Source organism: Staurois parvus, unplaced genomic scaffold (assembly GCF_062004578.1).
Source record: "Staurois parvus isolate SC_StPar_1 unplaced genomic scaffold, SC_StPar_1.0 ptg000059l, whole genome shotgun sequence".
Lineage (NCBI taxonomy): Eukaryota > Metazoa > Chordata > Amphibia > Anura > Ranidae > Staurois > Staurois parvus.
This window is the reverse complement of record NW_028317855.1, coordinates 15697286-15717006: the sequence shown is the minus strand read 5'-3', so window position 1 is coordinate 15717006 and position 19721 is coordinate 15697286. Positions and strand designations below refer to the sequence as shown.

At 35.9% G+C, this 19721-nt stretch overlaps 1 protein-coding gene across 2 annotated transcripts in view; it reads left to right on the top strand.

Moving 5' to 3' along the window:
• Positions 1-19721, top strand: part of HIVEP2 (HIVEP zinc finger 2) — a 278510-nt gene that overhangs the window by 166952 nt on the left and 91837 nt on the right. For both annotated transcript variants that reach the window (XM_089668634.1, XM_089668635.1), the window contains one exon: positions 15606-15685. The gene's annotated coding sequence lies outside the window, so the exon portion shown is untranslated. The remainder of the gene's footprint in view (positions 1-15605; positions 15686-19721) is intronic.

Below are 19721 nucleotides of genomic sequence, written 5' to 3'. Positions count from 1 at the left end.
GTATCCCCCAGAGCCGTCTTGCTGAGCAGGCTCGGAGCTCAGGCCGGATCTGTCATTAGCACTGAGAGTCGTCAGACTGCTCAATAGCTGAGCGCAGTGTGTTCTGTGCTCTCTTCTGCCTCCCCCTAGAGTGCAGTACCCGGATCTGTGAGCGAACCAAGAAGTACTGCAACTTTTTATGGGGGGGGGGGGGTGTACGTGTACGTGTACATGTGTGTGTTTGTGTGTGTGTATGCATGTACAACTGTACATGGGTATGTACATGTGTGTATCTGTGCACGTGTCTGCATGTATGTACATGTATGTGTGTGTTTATGTGTACACCCTTTTCCAAATTATTATGCAAATTCTATATAGGTGTCACAAAGATTTTGTTTTTCAGTTTAACTCATGGATGGCATTGTGTGTCAGGGCTCTTTTGATCACTGAAAACAATCTCGGACATCTGTGATAATTAGATTGGCAGGTGAGCCCAATTTAAGGAAAAACTACTAAAGGAGGGTGTTCCACATTGTTAAGCAGAGTACCATTTTCAAGCAATATGGGGAAGCAAAAGGATCTCTCTGCTGCCGAAAAGAGTGAAATAGTTCAATGCCTTGGAGGAGGTATGAAAACATTAGATATTTCACGAAAACCTAAGCGTGATCATCGCACTATTAAGAGATTTGTGGCTGATTCAGAGCACAGGACCATGCATCGGATCAAGAGAGCAGCTGCTAAAATACCATTACATAGCAGCAAACAGATATTTGAAGCTGTTGGTGCCTCTGGAGTCCCACGGACATCAAGGTGTAGAGTCCTCCAGAGTCTTGCAACTGTGCTTAAACCTTCTATTCTGCCACCACTAACCAATGCTCACAAGCAGAAATGGCTGCATTGAGCAGAAAAATACATGAAGACTAATTTTCAAACATTCCTGTTCACTGATGAGTGCCGTGCAACCCTGGATGGTCCAGATGGATGGCGTAGTGGATGGTTGGTGGATGGCCACCCTGTTCCAACAAGGCTGCGACGTCAGCAAGGCGGTGGTGGAGTCATGTTTTGGGCCAGAATCATGGGAACAATGCTGGTCGGCCCCTTTAGGATCCCCGAAGGTGTAAAGATGACCTCTGCAAAGTATGTGGAGTTTATGACTGACCACTTTCTTCCCTGATACAGAAGGAAGAACTATGCTTTCTGTAATAAAATCATCTTCATGCATGACAATGCACCATCTCATGCTACAAAGAATACCTCTGCATCAATGGCTGCTATGGGGATACAAGGAGAGAAAGTCATGGTGTGGCCTCCATCCTCCCCTGACCTCAATCCTATTGAGAACCTTTGAAGCATCCTCAATCAAAAGATCTATGAGGGTGGGAGGCAGTTTACATCCAAACAGCAGCTCTGGGAGGCTATTCTGACATCTTGCAAACAAATTCAAGCAGAAACTGTCCAAAAACTCACAAGTTCAATGGATGCAAGACTTGTGAAGCTGCTATCAAATAAGGGGTCCTATGTTAAAATGTAACGTGACCTGTTACAATGTTTCAAAAGTTAAAATGTTGTTAAAAGTTTAATTGAAATAGCTTTTGATTTCAGTAAATATGCTGCAAACACAACAAATGACAATTTTCAGTTCTTTACAAGCTATGAAGTGTTTTGAAACTTACTGCGCGTATTAATTTGGAACAGTGCATTGTAAGTGTTTTATGTTTAAAAAAATCCTGTTATCATTAGGAGGTTTGTTCAATAAAATTTGAATTGTACTCTTAATAGTTGATAACATTATTATTATTATTATTATACAGTATTTATAAAGCGCCAATAGTTCGCTCAGCGCTGTACATTATAAAGGGGGACAGACCATGTGACAGAACAATACCAATACAATGCAAAACATGAGGGGATCGAGGGCCCTGCTCTTTCAAGCTTACAATCTAGGAGCATGAGAATTATGCTGACTGTTATTTACATCAATTATTTAGGTAAATGAGAAAAATATCATTTGCATAATAATTTGGAACACGGTGTATATACGTACATGTGTCTGTGTGTACATGTGTCTGTGTATGTATGTTCTTGTGTCTGTGTATGTATGTGTGTCCGTGTATATGTACATGTGTATTTTTGTGTATGTACATGTATCTGTGTGTATGCGTGTCTGTACGTGCCTGTATGTGTATACATGTGTCTGTATGTGTGTGTGTGTACATGTGTCTCTGTACGTGTGTGTACATGTTTCTGTGTGTGTATGTACATGTGTCTCTGTACATGTGTGTACATGTTTCTGTGTGTGTATGTACATGTGTCTCTGTACGTTTGTGTACATGTTTCTGTGTGTGTATGTACATGTGTCTCTGTGCGTGTGTGTACATGTTTCTGTGTGTGTATGTACATGTGTCTCTGTGTGTATGTACATGTCTGTGTGTGTCTACAGGTGTCTCTGTTTGTGTGTGTTTGTGTGTACAGGTTCTCTGTTTGTGTGTGTTTGTTGGTGGCGAGTAACTCTTCAGGCCTGGCTAGTAGCTCAGGACTTGAAATTTTAAGCCCTGCTATATGTTTTTATTTGCTATTTTTTCATGAAAGTGGAGTTACTCTTTAAAATTCTAGGGTGTAAATGAAAAGCTTCTTTTCAGAATTCTACATAATAGATTTGCTAGGACTTCTTTATATACATAGTAGGTTTTTGGCCAAGTGTAGGAAAAGAACACATTCTGCTATTAACAAAGGAAAACAATAAATAAGTCATGTTCCAGCTTTCTGGCAGCTTACTCGAAAGGATGAATTACAAAACTGGCCTCCCTTGCTACAGTGATTTGCTAGAAATCTGCACATTCTCTAGATAAGGCTGGAAAGGGCTCAACTTTGGACATTTGGAATGTGAATTAGCACTGTTTTCTTCTTTCATTGAAATCTGCAGACTGCCTAGGGAGAGCTAAAGTGCACAGAAATGGAGGAATCTCCTGGTATTCTGGGATTGTAAAGATAATAGCGAATCACTTGTAATAATTCCAAACTTCTGAAATGTCCTGCATAGACTGAATCCAGATGAGTTTCCTGGAAAGTCTTGTGATGTTTCAAAGAGCGCGGACCCGAAGCCAAAGCATATGTTTTCTTATATGTTAAAATCCTGATTTGAAGCACTGTTTACATGTACTGGTTAGCGAAACATTACCATAGTCTGCTTGTTTTCATTTTTGATAACAAGTAATATTGCACAGACATATGTTGTGTATTAGGAGTCCCTGAGGAATGATTTTTGTACAGACATGCACTGCAGTGACAGTGACAGCCTATCACACTTCTGACAACTCAGAGCAAATTGGACAAAATTAAAAACCTAAACATATAGCCTGTAATGAACCTGCCTGATCACAAATGTTCATCATGAGCTTGGCCTTAACAATATGGGCATATCTCTGCATATACCAGTGTGAAGGGCTGTCTTCACCCACATGGGATCCGCGGGCAGTCCTATTCATGTCTATTGGGACACAGTGGCTGCACAGTCACAGCCACTGGTCCCAATTTGTGGCTGTGCGGGTCCCAAAACACACGCTCTCTGCATTTGGAGACATGCACCCTCACCTGCAAGGCTGTCAAATTGGGACCAGCGGCTGCATCCCATTAGACATGAATGGGTCTGCCTGCATGGAACACCTGTGCATCCCATGTGGATGAAAATGGCCCTTCTCACGGGTATGCGCAATGATATGCCAGTGTGAATGAAGCCTTTATGGAAAGTGGAAATATAACTTAAAGTCACTGCAGATACAAATCAGAATATCCCTCTGGTGGGTAACTCCTTGGCACCAAGCGTATGCAATTATGTGGTCTCTTGGAGGCTGGTTCTTGGCTCTGAGAGGCCGCATATGTGCATACCCAATGTAAACAAAATGTGAAAGCGTGCGCCCCTGGCATATTTACCGGCACCTCATGGAAAGGTCCTGATTGCTACATGCTTTCATGTGACCTCCATGACAGCCAGTCACGGCACCCACCGTCACAAACCCCTTAAAGGGTCTGGAGGTGCTACCCCTAAGGGGTTAAAATTGAATTTATTTTATATCTGTCCCTGCTAAGGCTCTTTCACATGGGCAGTGGTATAAGCAAGTGGGTAAGCCATGATTTCTCTGACCGCCAACCTAAAATAGGACATGCTGCCACTCAGGGATGTACACGTCACAGCCATGATGCTTTGCTTCACGTTCATGTCAAAAGTGAAATGCTATGTTGCTTTCAGCAGGTAGCACCACCGCTGAATGTGACCCATTCAAGTAAATGTGACCATTTCCACAGCTGCCCTGCAACTGCGTGGGATGGACGCAATTTTGTTGTGGTGGCTCAGCTTTTTGAGGGTTAAAGCAGGCAGCGAGACGATTTACCGCAGATCGCTTTTTTGTGGGAAAGCAATTAAAGCCACACATGTGAATCAGCTTTTAAACTGTAGGTAAACCCTAAAAGCTACGTTTCTCTTATTTGTTTTTTTTGGTCTGTTACTTATGTGATTAAAAGTATTTTATTATATCTAAAAAAAAAAGGAAAAAACAGCGCAAACATAGACCTTTACATGAAATCAATATTACAAAGTGCAAACATAAGTGAAAAAATTGATCAGTGGTAAAGTCCATCAAAATAAACCAAAGTTCAAAAAAAATATTAGTGCAAAAAAAGAAAAAAAGAAAAAAAGAGAAAAAATATTTTCAAATTCTTCTTCTAATATAGAGGAACTTCCACCTTCCACCCGTGAAAACCAATATCAAATGCACTCACCAGATAAAGGTGAAAAAAACGCCTCTTAGGAATTTTATGGGATCCTACACCCTCTTTCGTATCCACTCTATAGGAATCCTCCTCTCCACCATAGGCTCCACCATCCGACCAGGGAGAAAAAAATCTCAGATAGTGTAATATTGTAAGACACCATTCATAAGTGAAATCAAGGATTGAGGTCACTCACATTCAATTCAATTTAAAAAGGCATATTTATTAGGATCAGCTTCTTCCAGATAAACAGTAGATGCAAGGCAACCTCCCACGGAATCTCACATCACAGCTCCAGGTTTCAGCAGAAGCTCTACAGAGACACCGCATATACAGATCCCAAAAGATGGCCGCTGGAACGCACCGCTCAGCGTGCGCTCCACTCAACGGAAGTGACGTCAGACGTACGGAGTACAAACCGGAAATGCGTCAACGCGTTTCGCCCCTCCCATCGGGCGTTCTCAAGACGTTCATTTCCTGTCTGAAGCTCCCTTATATACCCAGCAAAGACCCACCCCTCCGTTTCAATTGGTCAAAACTCTTCCCCGGGATGATCAAACAAACCACTCCTCCTGTAACGTGACGTGAGAGTCCCTTACAGATGAGGTAAATGCCTATACAATTAGAAATCTTTTTTCATGTTATTCCTGACACTATTAAATTATCTCCCAGAAGCGACATGTATACTACCACATGTCCCCAGTGGGAAAAACACGAACAAAGTATTAAACAATGCCTCACTATTACAAAAAACTTTCTTTAATATATGAGCAATGAATACTAAATAGTATAAAAATGAAAATAAATATAAATGTAATAAAAATAAAAAATATAAATAAAAATAAAAAATATATAAGATGAAAATAAAAATGAAAATAAAAATAAAAATAAAAAATGAAATAAAATAAAAATAAAAATAAAAAATATAAAAATAAAAATAAATAAAAAAATAAAAATAAAATGAAAACAAATATAGAAAAAAATAATAAATAAAAATAAAAATAAAGAATAAAAATAAAAATAAAATTAAAATAAATATAAAAATAAAAATAAAAATAAATATAAAAATAAAATTAAAATAAAAATAAATATAAAAATAAAAAAAATAAAAAAATATAAAATAAAAATGAAAATAAATATAAAAAGAAAAATAAATAAAAAATGAATGAAATAAAAATAAAACTCAAAATAATATGTGAAATAAAATAAAAAAATATTAAAAATAAATAAATAAATAAATAAATAAAAATATAAATAAAAATAAAATTAAAAATGAAAATAAAAATAAACCAATAACAAAAATAATTTAAAAAATGCAATAGCATTACAATGTGTAAAAAAAAACTATTAATAAGACACCTGAGGAATTTTTAATGGAAATAGTCTATGCTCTTACCAATTAGACAAAAAACAATTAATGTCTATGTCCGAATTCAACCCTTTGGGGTACAAAGATCCTAATTGAAAGATCCATTTTGTTTCATTCTGCGAGATTCGTTTCATTCTTGTTCTACGGGTTCCTCTTATAAAATAAATAATTTTATAACTTGTGATAGTTCCTTTGTTACGTATGTGTTGGAGTGCTCTTGTCATCTCCAATACGTAGGTAGAACGTCTAGGAAATTGTCGGTGAGATTAGGTGAACACATTAGAAATATTAAAAAAGGATATAAACATCACAGTCTTTCCTATCATTTCAGAATGTGTCATAATAGGGATCCATCGTGTTTGAAATTCTGCGGGATTGATCGGATCGTTTCCCATTGGAGGGGGGGAGATATGGTCAAGAGTATCTCGCAGAATGAAACAAAATGGATCTTTCAATTAGGATCTTTGTACCCCAAAGGGTTGAATTCGGACATAGACATTAATTGTTTTTTGTCTAATTGGTAAGAGCATAGACTATTTCCATTAAAAATTCCTCAGGTGTCTTATTAATAGTTTTTTTTTACACATTGTAATGCTATTGCATTTTTTAAATTATTTTTGTTATTGGTTTATTTTTATTTTCATTTTTAATTTTATTTTTATTTATATTTTTATTTATTTATTTATTTATTTTTTTTTTATATTTTTTTATTTTATTTCACATATTATTTTGAGTTTTATTTTTATTTCATTCATTTTTTATTTATTTTTCTTTTTATATTTATTTTCATTTTTATTTTATATTTTTTTATTTTTTTTATTTTTATATTTATTTTTATTTTTATTTTAATTTTATTTTTATATTTATTTTTATTTTTATTTTTATATTTATTTTAATTTTATTTTTATTTTTATTCTTTATTTTTATTTTTATTTATTATTTTTTTCTATATTTGTTTTCATTTTATTTTTATTTTTTTATTTATTTTTATTTTTATATTTTTTATTTTTATTTTTATTTTTATTTTATTTCATTTTTTATTTTTATTTTTATTTTCATTTTTATTTTCATCTTATATATTTTTTATTTTTATTTATATTTTTTATTTTTATTACATTTATATTTATTTTCATTTTTATACTATTTAGTATTCATTGCTCATATATTAAAGAAAGTTTTTTGTAATAGTGAGGCATTGTTTAATACTTTGTTCGTGTTTTTCCCACTGGGGACATGTGGTAGTATACATGTCGCTTCTGGGAGATAATTTAATAGTGTCAGGAATAACATGAAAAAAGATTTCTAATTGTATAGGCATTTACCTCATCTGTAAGGGACTCTCACGTCACGTTACAGGAGGAGTGGTTTGTTTGATCATCCCGGGGAAGAGTTTTGACCAATTGAAACGGAGGGGTGGGTCTTTGCTGGGTATATAAGGGAGCTTCAGACAGGAAATGAACGTCTTGAGAACGCCCGATGGGAGGGGCGAAACGCGTTGACGCATTTCCGGTTTGTACTCCGTACGTCTGACGTCACTTCCGGTGAGTGGAGCGCACGCTGAGCGGTGCGTTCCAGCGGCCATCTTTTGGGATCTGTATATGCGGTGTCTCTGTAGAGCTTCTGCTGAAACCTGGAGCTGTGATGTGAGATTCCGTGGGAGGTTGCCTTGCATCTACTGTTTATCTGGAAGAAGCTGATCCTAATAAATATGCCTTTTTAAATTGAATTGAATGTGAGTGACCTCAATCCTTGATTTCACTTATGAATGGTGTCTTACAATATTACACTATCTGAGATTTTTTTCTCCCTGGTCGGATGGTGGAGCCTATGGTGGAGAGGAGGATTCCTATAGAGTGGATACGAAAGAGGGTGTAGGATCCCATAAAATTCCTAAGAGGCGTTTTTTTCACCTTTATCTGGTGAGTGCATTTGATATTGGTTTTCACGGGTGGAAGGTGGAAGTTCCTCTATATTAGAAGAAGAATTTGAAAATATTTTTTCTCTTTTTTTCTTTTTTTCTTTTTTTGCACTAATATTTTTTTTGAACTTTGGTTTATTTTGATGGACTTTACCACTGATCAATTTTTTCACTTATGTTTGCACTTTGTAATATTGATTTCATGTAAAGGTCTATGTTTGCGCTGTTTTTTCCTTTTTTTCATTGTTTGTGTTGATCACAGTGCACAGCAGCAGGATAGAACCTGTATTAGAGTGTTTTACTAGGCGCAGGAATAATTTTTAGTTTTTTTGTGTGTTCAGAGGTCATAGTATTTATATATACTTCATCTGTACTTGATCCTGCAGCCATGGATTTATTTAGTTTTGTGTCCTTAAAAAGGGTGAATGTAGAAGATATTTTTTCACAGAATGTAGAAAACACTGATTTGTCTAAGGATTTTAGAACACTCAAAAATTCTTTGGACAAGCAGGTGAGGGCGTGGTGGGATGTAGTGACACTTGAAAAATACATTAAAGAAGGAATCACCCCAAGAAGGCTCAGATGGGAAATTGCTCCCAGTGATGGTCTTGTGGGGAAAGAGGTGGATGAGGAGTGGTTTTCATTTTTCAACCATGTTGAGAAAAAACTTATGGAATTAATTGTACAAAGAAGAAAAAGGAAACTTAAAATTTTGGAAGAAATAATTTATAATCTAAAGGAAAAAATGGCCCCTTTCAGTGAATCAATGGATTTTAAAGAAAAGGCGAAACTAACTCAAGAATATATTAATAAAGTAGATGAGGACACTAAAAAGAAGAAAATTAAGAAATATGGTAGAGATATACAGGATTACAAATCCCAAAATGTTTATAAATGGCAGGATGATAATAGTAAGGGAACTGACGATTCTAGGAATTCCTCAGTTGAGGGGGATACCAAAGATCCAGGTTCTAATTTGGGATCATCTGGAGTGAAGATTAAGGCAGCTACGGTTGCTTTTTCAAAAAATATACAAAAGAATTCTTCCCCTAGAAAGAACATGGATGAGAATCCAACTTCTAACTATGGGGTGCCCACATACAATAGATTTGGACCTCTAATGGGATCCCCATATAATCATCAATATGAGGGAAAGGTTTTTCCAAGAGGAGGTTTTGTGGGACCGCCATGGAGAGGGGGGAACCAAAGAGGAGTTTACAACCCGAGAGGGAGAGGGGGTCAGTATTACCCAAACAGAGGAGGGAGGGGTGGATGGAAACCACCTCCAAATTATCAGAATTACCAAAATTATCAGGACCCAAACTATCAGGACCCCTATTGGGAAGGAAGAAATACAGGGGATGTAGAGGAGGTAAAAGGAAAAAGGAAAAGGTCAATGTAAATAAAGGAATTTTCAACTTAAGTGATTACATTTTAAAAGAGGATGAATTGAGGGTCTTAGCATTGGGTCTGAAATATGCACCCGACAAAAAATTAAATAAATTGGAGACTTACATAGATCTTCATAGATTTATTAGAAATTAAATTAAAAAAAATATTGGAGTAAAAACTCCAAATCTAATGCTATTGATCCTCATAAGGGTGGGAGAATGAGCAATGATGGGAATGAAGGGGTTTATAAGCACACCAATTTGAGGAATAAGTCTGTGTTCAACCCAAAAGTAGGAAATAATTGTTGTATAGATACATTCAAAAAGATGGTGGAATATGATTTGGAGGTATTATCGGTTCCAAATAAGAGGATGAAGCATGATTTAATTAGAGGAATTCAACAATTAGAAAAAAATAATAACATTGTAATAAGATCAGCAGACAAAGGAGGAGGGGTGGTGGTGTTGAATAGGAATGATTATTATGAAGAACTGAATAGATTGGTGGGTGATGAAAATACATATGAGAAATTGAGGGGCAACCCTCTAAAAAGCTACAAGAACAAATTAATGAAACTAGTGAAAAGAGGTGAAAGAGAAGGTTTTTTAAACAAAAAAGAAGCGAGATATTTGGTACCAAAAGCACCTGTTACACCTGTTATATACCAACTACCCAAGATACATAAAAGTTTATTAAAACCCCCTGGAAGACCTATTGTCAATGGGATTGACTCACTGTTTTCGAGACTAGGGGAATATGTGGATGAATTCCTACAACCTCTGGTATCAGGTTTTCCATCTTACCTTAAGGATAGTGGAGATTTGATCTCAGTTTTGAAAAAAATAAGGATTAAAGAGAACTGTGTTTTGGCCAGTGTTGATGTGAATGCACTATACACCAACATTAGACATGAGGATGCTTTAACAGCGGTGAGATGGGCATTGGAGAAAAAATCGGGTTTAAAAGGTGATCAAATTGATTTTTTGCTAGATTGTCTTGACCTAGCAATGTCAAATAACTATTTTTGGCATTCCAACAATTATTATAGGCAGTGCACTGGAGTTGCGATGGGAGCGAAATATGCTCCATCAGTAGCCAACCTTTTTATGAGTATGTGGGAAGATAAAGCTATTTTTGGAAAGATGAATGAGAAATTACTACTCTTTAGAAGGTTTATAGATGACATCGTGATAATTTGGAAGGGAACTAGGAATGGTTTAGAGGAATACATCCGTGGAATGGAGTGTAATCCTTATAACATCACATTCACTAACCATATCGGTATGGAATCTATAGACTTTCTTGATTTAGTCATCTATAGACAGGGGGACTATCTTCACACAAAAACATATTTTAAACAAGTGGATAGGAATGCTTACATCCCAATCCACAGTTGCCACCATAGAAATTGGTTGAGGTCCATTCCTAAAAGCCAATTGATTAGACTCAAGCGGAACTGTGATGACAATAAGATATTTCAAGAGCAAGCAAATATGTTGTTGGAAAGGTTTAGAGAAAAAGGCTATGAAGAAAATATTCTAACAGGTGCAATGGATCAAGTGAGGAGGATTAATAGAGATGAATTATTAATAAATAGAAAGAACAAGAAGAAAGTAGGTGAACTGGCTTTTATCACGGGTTACTCTAATCAACATAAGGTTATTGAAAATATTATAAGGAAACACTGGTCGATTCTGAAGAGAGATGATGTTCTCCATGATTTAATACCTGAGAAACCTTCATTCATTTACAGAAAACCACCCACATTGAGAATGAAGTTAGCAAAAAATATCCCAGATATTCCGAAGAAAAAGGCAACTTTTTTGGATACTGTGGGGTTTTATAAATGTAAAAGGTGTATGGCATGTAGAAATATGAGAGGAGATACTAAGAGGAGATATGATTCGTTTCATTCTTGTTCTACGGGTTCCTCTTATAAAATAAATAATTTTATAACTTGTGATAGTTCCTTTGTTACGTATGTGTTGGAGTGCTCTTGTCATCTCCAATACGTAGGTAGAACGTCTAGGAAATTGTCGGTGAGATTAGGTGAACACATTAGAAATATTAAAAAAGGATATAAACATCACAGTCTTTCCTATCATTTCAGAATGTGTCATAATAGGGATCCATCGTGTTTGAAATTCTGCGGGATTGATCGGATCGTTTCCCATTGGAGGGGGGGAGATATGGTCAAGAGTATCTCGCAGAATGAAACAAAATGGATCTTTCAATTAGGATCTTTGTACCCCAAAGGGTTGAATTCGGACATAGACATTAATTGTTTTTTGTCTAATTGGTAAGAGCATAGACTATTTCCATTAAAAATTCCTCAGGTGTCTTATTAATAGTTTTTTTTTTTACACATTGTAATGCTATTGCATTTTTTAAATTATTTTTGTTATTGGTTTATTTTTATTTTCATTTTTAATTTTATTTTTATTTATATTTTTATTTATTTATTTATTTATTTATTTATTTTTTTTTATTTTTTTATTTTATTTCACATATTATTTTGAGTTTTATTTTTATTTCATTCATTTTTTATTTATTTTTCTTTTTATATTTATTTTCATTTTTATTTTATATTTTTTTATTTTTTTTATTTTTATATTTATTTTTATTTTTATTTTAATTTTATTTTTATATTTATTTTTATTTTTATTTTTATATTTATTTTAATTTTATTTTTATTTTTATTCTTTATTTTTATTTTTATTTATTATTTTTTTCTATATTTGTTTTCATTTTATTTTTATTTTTTTATTTATTTTTATTTTTATATTTTTTATTTTTATTTTTATTTTATTTCATTTTTTATTTTTATTTTTATTTTCATTTTTATTTTCATCTTATATATTTTTTATTTTTATTTATATTTTTTATTTTTATTACATTTATATTTATTTTCATTTTTATACTATTTAGTATTCATTGCTCATATATTAAAGAAAGTTTTTTGTAATAGTGAGGCATTGTTTAATACTTTGTTCGTGTTTTTCCCACTGGGGACATGTGGTAGTATACATGTCGCTTCTGGGAGATAATTTAATAGTGTCAGGAATAACATGAAAAAAGATTTCTAATTGTATAGGCATTTACCTCATCTGTAAGGGACTCTCACGTCACGTTACAGGAGGAGTGGTTTGTTTGATCATCCCGGGGAAGAGTTTTGACCAATTGAAACGGAGGGGTGGGTCTTTGCTGGGTATATAAGGGAGCTTCAGACAGGAAATGAACGTCTTGAGAACGCCCGATGGGAGGGGCGAAACGCGTTGACGCATTTCCGGTTTGTACTCCGTACGTCTGACGTCACTTCCGTTGAGTGGAGCGCACGCTGAGCGGTGCGTTCCAGCGGCCATCTTTTGGGATCTGTATATGCGGTGTCTCTGTAGAGCTTCTGCTGAAACCTGGAGCTGTGATGTGAGATTCCGTGGGAGGTTGCCTTGCATCTACTGTTTATCTGGAAGAAGCTGATCCTAATAAATATGCCTTTTTAAATTGAATTGAATGTGAGTGACCTCAATCCTTGATTTCACTTATGAATGGTGTCTTACAATATTACACTATCTGAGATTTTTTTCTCCCTGGTCGGATGGTGGAGCCTATGGTGGAGAGGAGGATTCCTATAGAGTGGATACGAAAGAGGGTGTAGGATCCCATAAAATTCCTAAGAGGCGTTTTTTTCACCTTTATCTGGTGAGTGCATTTGATATTGGTTTTCACGGGTGGAAGGTGGAAGTTCCTCTATATTAGAAGAAGAATTTGAAAATATTTTTTCTCTTTTTTTCTTTTTTTCTTTTTTTGCACTAATATTTTTTTTGAACTTTGGTTTATTTTGATGGACTTTACCACTGATCAATTTTTTCACTTATGTTTGCACTTTGTAATATTGATTTCATGTAAAGGTCTATGTTTGCGCTGTTTTTTCCTTTTTTTCATTGTTTGTGTTGATCACAGTGCACAGCAGCAGGATAGAACCTGTATTAGAGTGTTTTACTAGGCGCAGGAATAATTTTTAGTTATTTTATTATATCTGTTTGATACCTGTTCCTGCGAGAAATCTTATTAGCTAATGACTTAATTTGCTCTTTGCCTCTGCTGCATTCTTATCAGTTTTTATTGCTTCTAGGTAATGCTGATAACTACAGAACCCCTCCCCCCATGTTATAGAAAAAAAGGGGGAGCTTTTTGTAGTCCTGTCCTGTTCCTGTTGTCCTGGTGCAGTACAGTCCTGGTTCACACTGATGCAATTTCTGAAGCATTCCTGAACCCATGGAATCGCATGACAAGTGAAAAACCATGAGTTTCTATAGATGCAGTGTGATTCCAATGCGATTTGAAAAAGGGTCATGTATGAGTTTAGTGTGGTGTGATTTGTAGCTCCATAGACTTGAATGGAACTGCATCTGTGGAGTCTAGGAGCTTCCAGTACCGACTCGCACTGGAGCTCCTTAAATCGCACTGTAAAATGGATTCAACTCACACTGCATCACAGTGAACCTAGGCTAAGTGAGCATTGAAAGCCTAGGACAGTAAGGGCTGTGTTTGTAAGAATGAACAGAGCTATTCATTTTGTGAATCTGTAGGTACTGTATATTTATTCTGTGCTCAGTTAATATGTGTCCAATAAAGGACAAAAAAGAAAGTGCTCAGTAGTGAACCATTGCCAAAAATAAAATGCAATTAGGTGGACATGTATAAAACAGTCCTTACCCCTGGTTCACATATCTGCGGCCGTGCGGGCCACATTTTGCACGGGCACGAGAGCCCATTCATATGAATAGACTCCCGTGCCCGTGACACGCAGGGAAGAAGTCCCTCTACTTCTTTGGAAAACGCAGCCCGCATGGGAACCTCGGTTTCCAGTACGGTTGCGTTTCCCAGTGCAGGCTGGTCTGCATTTCTCTGTGCAGGTGGTGCTGCTGCACGGATTTTCGTGCGGATCCGCATTGGCACCACTCACACAGATGTGAACCTAGCGTTATAAAGTATGTAGAATCATCAAACCGTCCCGATCTTATGGGGTTGACTTCCTCTCCATCTGTAGATGTGATGATCGGGGTTCAGGTTCTGGTGTCTCGGCAGACATGGCACATGCACCATCGGGATCGGGACGGTTTTGAGGAGCCTCAGATGGTACACGTGATCTGATCTGAGTCATATTAGTCTGGATGGAATTATTATATATATCAGGTGTTTAGTGACCCCCTATAATTAAGGGGTCAAAGGATCTGGTAAGCCTCCAATTTGTTATCACAGTGATGAACTCTCACGTTGGTGGTTATATTGGAATGAAGATTTTCTACTATTCATCACAGAATAAGGGGACTGCTCTATATACTTTATAAAGATCGTTTTATACATGTTCACCTAATTGCATTTTATTTTTGGCAATGATTCACTGCTGATTACTTTCTTTTTTGTCTTTTATTGGACACATATTAACTGTATATTATTTATGAAAAGTTTTTTGATTCATTTATATTTCACTTAGCGCAACACTAGATATTTATTTTGATTTGTGATTTAGAGGGAATATCCTCTTGGTGTATTTGCTGCTTTGTACACAAATAGGTTTGGGTATTTGCACGGTTTTTAATTTATTATATTCTGTGCAAATGGGGACAAAAGCAAATGTTAGTAGGCTATTTTCTCTCCAGGTTGAATGTTTTTCATGACTACAGTATACAGCAAATCAACAAAATTCCACAATATTGCCATGAAATGCTGCTAAGTATTTATTTTTATGGTCATCCGCTCTGTCTAATGATCGTAATGCATCACTTTCCTGAATTAGCTTGTTCTGCATAAATGAATAACATTGAACCTGTACAGAGAATAGCCTAATAACAATAATTTTTGCATCCGTTTGGATAGAATGTTTCACAGAATGAGTAGCTCTGCACAATTGTTTTATAAATACACCTCTTAGTGCCTTACTGGCATAATCTCCAGGTGGAAATAAAGGTAACAAAAGCTGAAAACATGTAAAACTAAATATCAATAAATTCTTTATATGGTGATTTTGGATATGAAGGTTCATTCTAAATCTTTTGCATGCGTTTTTTTAAACTTGTACATGAAGTGTTTGGGAGAAGTGTATTCTAATGAAGATGACGTTCCATATGCATAAATTATATATAGTGTTTTATATGATGTTATTTTCTTTGTTTGCAGAGATTATTATTTCCTCTGAAGATACAATCTAAAACATTTTGTTTAATCAAGGAAAAAAACTGCCCCGTATGTGACAACATGTAAGTACTTTCTTTGTCAAAACGATATGTAGGTATTGGTGTCAGTGTTTGTTAATTCAATCCTCCATGCACATGCCTAAAGTAAGAGAGTAAAACGGTAAAATCTACATCAAACGCTTATCACTTGGATTATTGTCATCAATTATATTGTGGCCATACCTCATGATTTCCACAGTTATTTTTCATCAGAGTAACTGCATATCCTATTCCACTTCCCTGTTTGACCAGTGAACCCATCTTTTACTCCTGATGGAGTTGTCCACTCCTAGTTTATACAATGAAGGGAAAGTGCAGATCAGCATAAGGTCAGGAGGTAAGTGCTTGTCACCAAGAGTAGAATCCAAAGTACACCAGTGTAAGTCATGTGACAATATGATTAATCCCTTCATGCCTAATGGTAAAACAAATTCTAACGCCTAAGCACAATCTTGCAACTTTGACATGTGTTATTTCATCACATCTACTTTGTACATCCAGGTGAATTATACCTTGTTTTTTTCAGGACAAATTGGGCTTTCATTTGGTGGTAAATGGTAATGAACATCTCCTGATTTTTTTTTTATTATCAAAGGAAAACTGGCCCAAAATAGTAAAAAATATTTTTTTTTTAATTCAGCTGTGTGTTTCTTGTTACTACCATAACCTACTACCAACGAACAACCCAAAATACAGTTTCCAGCTCTTGACGATCGCAGCGATACCATATATGTGTATATTTGTTGTTTGTACCCACAGTACAGCCCAGAAACAATAGTGCATATTTTGTTTTGTTTTTTTTACCTAAAACACACTGACACTAACACCATTTTTTTTCTATTTCTGACCTTTGACCCTGACCTTGATCCAAACACTAACCCTGGGACTGAGCTAGATCAAACTTTGATGTTCGTATTTTTTCTTTCTTTTTTTTTTTTATTTTTATTTATTTATTTTGTTCTTTTAACAGTTTTTTTCCTCTATGCAAGGAGAGAGAGATACAATGTATCTCTCTCCTCTATTCAGAGAGAAAATAAAAAACAAGCGGGTGGGGCTGTACAGTGACTGATCACTGTGATAGCCAATCAGAGGCTATCACAGCGATCATGTGACTCGGAATCGGGAGTCCCAGGTCCCAATCATTAGAACAGGACCCGCGGCCCTCAGTGACACCCGGTCTTTGTGCTGGGATGCGCTGTGCAGCATGCTCCAAGCACAAAAACAGGTACGCAAATATGCAGCAACCACGGAAAAAAGCCCAGTTCTGTGAGGCTGCATATTTGTGTGACATTGGCGTGAAGGGGTTAAAGTGGAACCTTATCGTCTGCATGCACCCTTCTTCACAAACTTCTGTTCCAAGTTAGAAGGGTTGTTGTCCTCCACTGGATGTTGGCTAGTCATTCGTTCCTAGTAGTAAAGCTCCCAGATGACTCACTGGCCTTTAAAACGAGCATATGCACATAGAGGTTGGCCAGAGAAATAAATTAAAACCTGACCTACATGGCTACACAAGATTTTAATTCCCCATTTTCTTTTAATACATTTTTTCTGTGATGTCTCAATTTGCTAGCCTCCAAGCTGATCCTACCTGTCCTCCTGCCCTCGCTTGCCATAACAGTTGTTTAGCTGGCAGGAACTGGTAATTGTTTTAGGAAAATGTGTCTCGGGTTCTTTGAGCTTATTGAAAGTTCATGGGTTTTGTATGTCATGGTACACAGATGTGCATTTTCAGTAATACTCTAGCATTTGCTTTGGCTTCCTGTCATAGAGTGGTCCTACTCATCCTGTCCTATTGATAACTGTTTTACTAATTGCTTTGTGCAATATTGTGTATTCTTCTGAAATGTATATTGTTTCTCAATTAGCTATTACATGCATGAAAAAAGTGGTACTCCAGAGACTAAGGCTGGCCATACATGATTCATATTTTTTGTTTACCAGAATGAATAAAAATAATCCAATTCCCCCATCCACACCTTCAAGGTGGATGGGTGAATCACTTTCACTGCACTATTCTGCCAGCGAGGGACCGTCCTTGCCATCAGAATACAATGACCAGTGCTGCCGGCTATAGCACAAGTCAATCGAAAGATCAACATGTATACAGCCAGCTACATACATGGATCGAAATTCGTCCAATTCCTGCTGAACTGGCCGAATTTCGATCCATGTATGACTGGCTTAAGGGGGAAATCTTCCTAGCAAAGTCACAGATAGCACTCTAGACCTCACAGAGAGGAGCTAAATAAAACTGATATGGGCCATATTTGTCAGAATGTCTGAAATAGAAACTGTTTAGCAAGACAGCAACCAGCTTTAGACTTCAACTGGAAAATGATAGAATCTTGGAATTGTATTTGCTTTTGAACAACTTGAACAGTTATTTTAAAAATAAATTCCAAATAGACTGTGATTATAAATTAAAAGTGTATATGTATATTTATTCTGTCACTAAATAGAACATGTTGCCCAAAGAGGCAAAATCTTGAATTAATTTCCAGCAATATTTAGTGTGCAGTTTCCGTATAAAAAACAACCACTAGTCTTGACAGATGGTGCCAATTGAAGTAGGAAAGGTTAGGTAAAAGCTGACCATACGCTAGCAGATTAGACTAGAGTAGACTAGAACAAACCTTTGTACAAACATTAGTATGACAATTATTATCAGTACAGTCAATGACTTGAATGTTATTCAAAAGTACAGGTATCCCTCACTTAATGTTCCAGGAGACCGGTCATTAAGTGAGTTTGGTCATTAAAGGAGCAATTGTATTTAGTAAGTACATTACAATATTCAGAACAAAAAAATGGACAAAGGAAACTTCAACTTGATGACTTTGTGTTTATTTGCATAACTCTTACACAGTATGCAGTACTGTACTGTAATGTACAACAATCAAAAATTGGGTGTACTGTCTCAAAAGAAAAAACAAAACACAGTAAAGCACTGCAAACAAGATGTACACAATAGAAAAAAAACCCAAAAGACATTGAAGATAACATTTTAGTCCTCAAATCCTTCAAAGTCCTTATCAGTGTCATCAGTGGACATATAATTAGGAGGCAAGGAAGTAAGGGAGATGACTGGGTAAGGGAGATGACGAAGTAGAAGTAGGGGTCCTGGGTGTAGGTTGTGAGAAGAATCCCGTTATTGAGCTCTGTATTTCTTCATATATAGATATAATAAAGGTCATAAGTCTGAGGGCAGGTCGTAACTCCAAGCCAAAAAAATGGTCGTAAGTGCGAAACTGCGTAAAACGGGTAGGTCATTAAGCGAGGGATACCTGTACTTCAAAAAAAAACTTTATTTCAACATTCGGTTTTGAAGTGAATGGACTTTCCTGAACCAAAATCAAATTCATGGTTAGAAATTTGTTTGAGAAACAAGTTTCATCCTACTTCTTTTAATTTTCTTGACAGCGTGGTCCAAGATTAATGCTGATTTTGCTCCACTAATCAATAGAAAATTCAAACAAAATGAAATTCTACTATTGTATGCCCAGCTTAAAGTACAATTAAAGGCAAAACTTTTTTTTGTTTTGAATACAGTGGAGATTGATTATACATCTGTCACTTTTTATTGCTGTCTGTTCCCCATTAGGAAGATTCACCATTTCTATTTGTCCTGTTTACTATTATCATTGAAAGTGAAAGCAAAAGAAAATCTAAAATTTTGGATTGTCCCCAGAAAAGAAAATAGATGACAAATCTTTCAATGGGGACACTACTTCTAATGAGCTGGCGGTCCCCTAAGGATTCCCCTAATTTGAGGAATTTCCTCTCACTTCCTGTTTTGGCTATGAGGCAGAATGTGTATGGAATAATCCCCAGTGGAATGCAGATGGCAAAAAATAAATAAATGACCTTCCCTTATGTTAGCCAAAATGAAAAAAAAAACAGTGTTGCCTACAATCATAGGCCACTTTATTAGGTACACCTGTTCAATTGCTTGGTAACACAAATTGCTAATCAGCCAATCACATAGCAGCAACTCAATGCATTTAGGTATGTAGATGTGGTGAAGACATCTTTCTGAAGTTCAAACCAAACATAATAGTGG